The sequence below is a fragment of the Triticum aestivum genome, chromosome 1D, assembly GCF_018294505.1.
Source record: "Triticum aestivum cultivar Chinese Spring chromosome 1D, IWGSC CS RefSeq v2.1, whole genome shotgun sequence".
NCBI lineage: Eukaryota > Viridiplantae > Streptophyta > Magnoliopsida > Poales > Poaceae > Triticum > Triticum aestivum.
This window is the reverse complement of record NC_057796.1, coordinates 325382560-325389068: the sequence shown is the minus strand read 5'-3', so window position 1 is coordinate 325389068 and position 6509 is coordinate 325382560.

Below are 6509 nucleotides of genomic sequence, written 5' to 3'. Positions count from 1 at the left end.
ATGACGTCATTGAAGAAATCAGAGAAGGGGGGCAGAGGCCACAAGAAAAGTAATCGACCAAGAATGGGTACCGATTCGGGCCGGGCTCGGCGAAATCGGCGGGGATGATACGCGTGGCCGGGTGCCCCGTCGTCTCGCCCCCCGTCTTCACCCCCCACAAAGGCTTGAAGTAGTCCCAAAGGTGGACCACATCGACCGTCGAGGGGATGTAGGCGGACTACGTCCGCCGCGCCGCCAACTCACTCTCCGGCGGCTCCTTCGCCCCGGCGTCCTTGGCCACTCCCTTGCCTTTGTTGGTTTTGGGGGCCATGGCGACTGCGACAGGCAAAGGACAGAGGACAGCGAAGACGCGGCAGCGGTGAGCAAAGGGGAGAGCTTGAGAAGGAGGAAGGACGGGACGACGGTTCCAAGATTGGAGAAGATGCAGGGTGTAAATGAGCAGCGCGCCCGCGGTTATTCCTTTTTATGGGGAAGGCGCGGGCCGCCTCTTTTCCCATTAACTGCGATGTGAAGCATGCGCGCGGAGACCGCCCCACGCATGATCCCCATGTCACGCACGACCCTCCACGTCGTGCGTTCAACATGGGTCATGGGGAAGCACAGCGGACGAAAAAGTTACTACGGTAAAAATCCACCCCACCTGCCCGCGCACCGTTCTGGGCCTAGCCCAAAAACGCGTCGCGCTTATGTGTGGCCCAGGCCCGGTGGCTCCTGTCGGTGTAAAAAAGTAGGGGCTCTCCTTTTGACCCCTTCACTAGTGCACGGGCAGTCAGAGCCGCGCCCGCGGCCACACTTAGTAGGGCAGAGGAGGGAAGCCGGAGCACAAGACAACCAAGGCAACACCAAGACCAGAAACACTAAAGAGCAAAGGGGCGAGGTGGACTCCCCCGGCAAGACCCTTGCCGGGGTGGCCTCCGCGGCCCCGGCAAGAGCCTTGCTAGGGCAGCTTGCCCAACACCAGCAGAGCAAGCCACCCTTGAGCCCAAGGGTTCCAAACGCCGCCAACAACTACATTGGAACCAAGGCTCGGGAGGCACCTCCGTGGTGGCATGCAGATCTTTGTCAAGATCATAAATACACAAGATCAGATGAGGACCAGAAGACGACAATCCCTGGCAAGATCCTTACCAAGGAAATCCACAAGACCCCCGGCAAGATCCTTGCCGGGGATGACCACGACGCCACGGCAAGACCCTTGCTGGGGCCCCAGCAAGATCCTTGCCGAGGGCATCAGGGGGGCCACAGCTAGGCCCGCACCTGCCAAAACTCCACCGTCGTTCCCGTGCAGCTGCTAGCCCAACCAGCTGGGAAGGCACCTGCGTGGCAACGAGCGGCCTCTACACTGACCCAGCAAGCACCTGCGTGGTGGCATGCAGACCTTCGTGAAGGCTCGACCACCGCGCCAGCCCAGGAGCCAGCCAACGTGGTACCACGACACCTCGTTAGCTCGGACGCGTGTCTAAGCCAGGCGAGGGGGCGACAGCTGGGACGTGCTTCCTTGCCGTCCCCGATAAAGTGAGAGGGGCACGTCGGCAGCGCATTAAATGCGTTTGTCCGACGGTGCCAGAGGATGACATTGATCACCATGATCGGGCGAAATTCACGGATATCCGAAGCGCCAGTTACTTTGGGGATGAGGGTGATAATCCCAAAGTTGAGCCTGGAGAGGTAGATGGACCCCACATAGAAATCCTCAAAAAGGGCCATCACCTCAGGCTTGATGACCTCCCAGAAGGTCCGGAAGAACTTGACCGGAAGACCATCGGGGCCAGGCGCCGAGGACGGGTTCATGCCCTTAATGGCCGCCCACACTTCTGCCTCAGAGAACGGGGCCGTTAGTGCCATGTTATCCACAGCCGAGACACAGCAGGGAGGTGGCCATATATCATGGGCAAGGGCCAGCCCTCCCCGAGGGGAGGCAGAGAATAGGTCTCTATAAAAGCCATCTACATGGGCCCGAATGGCCTCCGGCTGCTGTAGAAGGGTCTCTCTGTCCCATAGAAGCGAGATGGAGTTACGGCGCCGCCGGCCATTGGCGATGGCCTGGAAGTAGGCGGTATTGGCATCCCCTTTGAGGACCCAATTCTGTGTACCCCTTAGGCGCCAGTATGCCTCCTCGTCCGTGTAAATAACCGTGAGATGGTCTTCCAAATCGTACCTAAGCATCCATTCCTCTACCGAGAGGCCTGAGGTATCCGCCCGTAGATCTAGGGCCTGGATGCTCTCTACGAGAGCTTTCTTCCAGTCTCGAATGTTGCGGCCCAAGTTAGCAACCCAACCATTCATGAATTGGCGCGACCGCTTAGCACAAAAGTGTGAGGAGTCGACGACCGAGAGGGGACGGTGGGGTGCTTCACGAGCCTCGTGCCAGCGTGCGGCCACTACAGCGAGAAACCTGGGCTGGTTCAGCCAGAAGGTTTCGAAGTGGAAGCAGGGGGGATGGGGGGGTCTATCGTTCTCAGAAGAGAGAAGGAGGGGGACGTGATCGGACCAAATACGGGTAATCGCTCGGAGCGACGCTAGGGGCAATGGATGTCCCACTCAGGTGATGCGAAGACCCGGTCAAGGACCGAACGGGTCGGCTCAGCGTGGCGATTGGTCCAGGTAAACCTGGTAGGAACTCTATCTAGCTCGCGGAGCCCCATGTCCGTGATGTAGTCATTGAACATTTGCATCCTGGGGAAGTTGATCAAGTTATTTGTCTTATCTTCCTCCGACCGGATGAGGTTAAAGTCGCCACCCACCATGTTCGGTAGCTGGGCAGTCGTGATACGTCTCCAATGTATCTATAATTTTTGATTGTTCCATGCTGTTATATTATCAATCTAGGATGTTTTATAATCATTTTATAGTCATTTTATATAATTTTTTGGTACTAACCTATTGACATAGTGCCAAGTGTCAGTTGCTGTTTTCTGCATGTTTTTTACATCGCTGGAAATCAATACCAGACGGAGTCCAAATGCAACAAAACTTCACGGAGATTTTTCATGGACCAGAAGACACCTAGTGGGCCAAGGCTGCACCTGGGGGGTGCTCCGAGGGGAGCACAACCCACCAGGGCGCGCCAGGAGGCCCAGGCGTGCCTTGGTGGGTTCTGCCCACCTCGGGTGCCCCCTGGACCGCCTCTTTGCTCTATAAATACCCCAATATTCCAGAAACCCTAGGGGAGTCGACCAAAATCAATTCCAGCCGCCGCGGAATCAAGAACCACCAGATCCAATCTAGATACCATCACGGAGGGGTTCACCACTTCCACTAGTGCCTCTCCGATGATGTGTGAGTAGTTCTTTGTAGACCTCTCGTCCGTAGTTAGTAGCTAGATGGCTTCCCCTCTCTCATTGGATTCTCAATACAATGGTCTCTTGGAGATCCATACGATGTAACTCTTTTTGCGGTGTGTTTGTTGGGATCAGATGAACTTTGAGTTTATGATCAGATCTATCTTTTTATATCCATGAAAGTTATTTGAGTTTCTTTGATCTCTTATGTGCATGATTTCTTATAGCCTCGTATTTCTTCTTTGATATTTCGGTATTGTTTGGCCAACTTGATCTATTTATCTTGCAATGGGAAGAGGTACTTTGTAGTGGGTTCGATCTTACGGTGCTTGATCCCAGTGACAGAAGGGGAACCGACACGTATGTATCGCTGCTACTAAGGATAAAACAATGGGGTCTATCTCTACATAGATAGATCTTGTCTACATCATGTCATCATTCTTATTGCATTACTCCGTTTCTCCATGAACTTAATACACTAGATGCATGCTGGATATCGGTCGATGTGTGGAGTAAGAGTAGTAGATGCAGGCAGGAGTCGGTCTACTTATCTTGGACGTGATGGCTATATAATGGTCATTGCCTGGATATCGTCATGATTATTTGAAGCTCTATCAATTGCCCAACAGTAATTTGTTCACCCACCGTTTGCTATTTTCTCGAGAGAAGCCACTAGTGAAACCTACGGCCCCCGGGTCTCTTTATCATAATATTTGCCTTTGTGATCTATTTTCCTATGCTTTTATTTTCAGATCTACTAAACCAAAAACACAAGAATACCTGGCTGCGTTTTATTCTTATTTATTTTATTTGGCGTTCGATCTATCAATCTACTACAATTTTATTCACGTCCGTTTGCCAATTTTGCTGCCGTTGCTCAAAAGGGATTGACAACCCCTTTAACACATCGGGTTGCGAGTGGTTGTTATTTGTGTGCAGGGGCTGTTTACGTTGTGTTGTTTGGCTCTCCTACTGGTTCGATAATCTTGGTTTCATCACTGAGGGAAATACCTAACGTCGTTATGCTGCATCATCCCTTCCTCTTTGGGGAAATACCGACGTTGTCCTAGCAAACATCGAAAGGAATTTCTGGTGCCGTTGTCGGGGAGGATCTTCAACATATACCAGGTTCCTAATAAAAAATCTTGTCTCCTCGCAATTTACATTATTTGCCATTTGCCTCTCGTTTTCCTCTCCCCCACTTCACAAAAATTTGCCATTTTATTCGCTCCTCTTTTTCGTTCGCCGTTTTCTTGCCGGATCTGCTTGCCTTTATTACCGTTATGGATAGTCCTTCCTCTATTGCGTGCACTCCCAAGAACGAAGTTCTCAACTTTAAACAAAGGGGACGAGAAAATTGAAAGGATGATTGGTATAGGATTTGCAATGCTCATAATAGATCTATGTGTAAGCAATCCACCGTTGTTCTTCTATGTTGTTTCTATGTGGGCATCACCACTTGGTATAGATTCATCCTTGATACAACTACCGGTGGAAATGTTTTGATGTGGCCCTCTCTTGATGCTTTTAAGGCTATGGGAAATTTAGTGGGCTCACCACCTCTTATGATTAATGAAACAAGTTTGACTCTTGACCATGTTATGAAAAGACTAGATGCTATTGAAAAGAAAATGCTTAACGAAGATCATATTGAAAATATAGATAAAAAGGTGCATAATTTTGCCACGAAAATTGGATCAAAAGCGGGAGAAGTTTTTAAGTTGTTAAAAGAAAAGGGTACCGTAATCCATGAAAGAATAGAAGAAAGCCCGTCTCGGATTGATAAACTAGAAGAAATATTTAGTAATCTAAGCACGGATTTTGCTTCCGCTAAAACTATTGAAAAAACTCCCTTAAAGATTTTCAAAGTTACTCAAGTTACCAAGAACAAGGGTGCAACTTCTAGTAATAGTAATAAAGAAGATCTTAATATGATTAGTATTCACCCGAATTTTGTTGAAGTGATAAGAGATCCTTTTCGCAAGAATGAATTCTTTAAATTTATTCCTAGGAGTATTGTCACTGAATATCTTTATGCTAAATCTTTGAAGAATTCTAAGTGTTTGATTCAAGAGTTGAACAAAGATGACAAAACTTAGATCCTTGCTTTATGCCTAGCTAAGGGCGTAAAACTATAGCGCTTGTTTGGAGGCAACCCAATGAATACAATTTATTTTTGCTTTTTGCTTTCTATTCTTGAGTGTTTGCACAATTATACTACTGTTATGATTGTGTTTTTTGTGTTTTAATTAGAGTTTGTGCCAAGTAAAGCCTTTAGGATCTTCTTGGGTGATAGTTGTTTGATCTTGCTGAAAAACAAAAACTTTAGCGCTCATGAAAACAATTGTTAAAAATCACCAGACCATGATAAAATGCCAATTATATTTGCAGAAGATTAATATACCAATTGCTCAGGTCTTCCAAATGTTTCAGAATTTTGGGAGTTTCACAAGTATTCGAAATCGTCAGATTGCTACAGACTGTTCTGTTTTGACATATTCTGTTTTCTTTGCGTTGTGTGCTTGTTTAGAGGGCTCTATAGTTTTCTTTGATGAGTTTTTGCCATAGAAAAGTTGGAATGAATTGGTTTGATACAGTACTTATAGTATTGATTTGCTTTCTTATACTAACGGATCTCACGAAGGTTATCTTGAGTTTTGTGTGATTGAAGTTTTCAAGTTTTGGGTTATCTTACGATGGATGAAGGAATAAGGAGTAAGAAGAGCCTAAGTTTGGGGATGCCCCGGCATCCCAAGCTATTATCCAAAAGAGAGCAAGCAAGTAAGCTTGGGGATGCCCCCGAGTGGCATCCCCTCTTTCTTCTAACGACCATCGGTATTTTAGTCGAATCTATATTTTTATTCGTCACATACTATGTGTTTTGCTTGGAGCAACTTGTATGATAAGAGTCTTTTCTTGTTTTATTTTGTGTTTTAAGTATTGATTCCTTGCTGGACACACCTATTTGAGAGAGCCAAAATTATGTCATGACTTGTTAGAATTGCTCTCTATGCTTCACTTAAACTTTTATGATCAATGGACTTGCTCTAGTGCTTCACTTATATCTTTTTGAGCACGGTGTGCTTTAGTATTATTGAAGAAATGCTCTCTTGCTTCACTTAGATTTATTTGAGAGTTAGTAAAATTTTCAAGAAATTCTCTCTTGCTTCACTTAAATTATTTTGAGAGAAAGAAAAAAATTATGCTCATGAGCTTCACTTATATTTG